Below are 1,518 nucleotides of genomic sequence, written 5' to 3' on the forward strand. Positions count from 1 at the left end.
AGACTAAAGTCTGTGACGTGTGGACCCACCTTTACTAATAAATAAAATAGCCTTTATTTACAGAACAGAGAATAGTTGCACTTTATCTCTCTATTATCTCCCATCTTTTGTATTCTTTGTCTGCTTGCCCTTCGGCAAAGGCCTCCTCCAACCTTTTCCACTCTCTCCGATCTAATGCCACTCTGCTCCAGGTACGGCCAGCTAACTGCGCTATTATGTCATCTAACATTAAGGGTTGCGAAGTACATTTTTGCTCTGGTTTCAATTTTTGTAGTGTTGTCCGATCGGGTAACTAGAGAGTTCTTTTCTGATATTCCTTGTTTTTGCTTGCGTTTACTTTGATTAATTTTATTAGTTTAATTTTATTAGTATTTTTGTTTAGTGGTGGAGGGTTTTGGTCTGACTCCCCACGATGACCAGTCGGCTTGGGGACTGTTGTGTTTATAGTTGTTTTAGTTTTTAGTTGTTTTTGTTTCTGTTTTACTAGTAATAGCTTGTAACTTGTAACACGGCAGGTGATGGTGGCGGTGGCGAGCCCCGCCGCGTGCCGGGCGCTGCTGGCGCGCGACGCGCCGCTGCAGGTGTACTGCCTCAACACGGGCAAGCTGTACCCTCTGGAGGCCGAGGTGGGTATATATGCTAGTGACAGCTTGTAACACGGCAGGTGGTGGCGGTGGCGAGCCCCGCCGCGTGCCGGGCGCTGCTGGCGCGCGACGCGCCGCTGCAGGTGTACTGCCTCAACACGGGCAAGCTGTACCCTCTGGAGGCCGAGGTGGGTATATATGCTAGTGACAGCTTGTAACACGGCAGGTGGTGGCGGTGGCGAGCCCCGCCGCGTGCCGGGCGCTGCTGGCGCGCGACGCGCCGCTGCAGGTGTACTGCCTCAACACGGGCAAGCTGTACCCTCTGGAGGCCGAGGTGGGTATATATGCTAGTGACAGCTTGTAACACGGCAGGTGGTGGCGGTGGCGAGCCCCGCCGCGTGCCGGGCGCTGCTGGCGCGCGACGCGCCGCTGCAGGTGTACTGCCTCAACACGGGCAAGCTGTACCCTCTGGAGGCCGAGGTGGGTATATATGCTAGTGACAGCTTGTAACACGGCAGGTGGTGGCGGTGGCGAGCCCCGCCGCGTGCCGGGCGCTGCTGGCGCGCGACGCGCCGCTGCAGGTGTACTGCCTCAACACGGGCAAGCTGTACCCTCTGGAGGCCGAGGTGGGTATATATGCTAGTGACAGCTTGTAACACGGCAGGTGGTGGCGGTGGCGAGCCCCGCCGCGTGCCGGGCGCTGCTGGCGCGCGACGCGCCGCTGCAGGTGTACTGCCTCAACACGGGCAAGCTGTACCCTCTGGAGGCCGAGGTGGGTATATATGCTAGTGACAGCTTGTAACACGGCAGGTGGTGGCGGTGGCGAGCCCCGCCGCGTGCCGGGCGCTGCTGGCGCGCGACGCGCCGCTGCAGGTGTACTGCCTCAACACGGGCAAGCTGTACCCTCTGGAGGCCGAGGTGGGTATATATGCTA

Source organism: Cydia amplana, chromosome 24, assembly GCF_948474715.1.
Source record: "Cydia amplana chromosome 24, ilCydAmpl1.1, whole genome shotgun sequence".
Lineage (NCBI taxonomy): Eukaryota > Metazoa > Arthropoda > Insecta > Lepidoptera > Tortricidae > Cydia > Cydia amplana.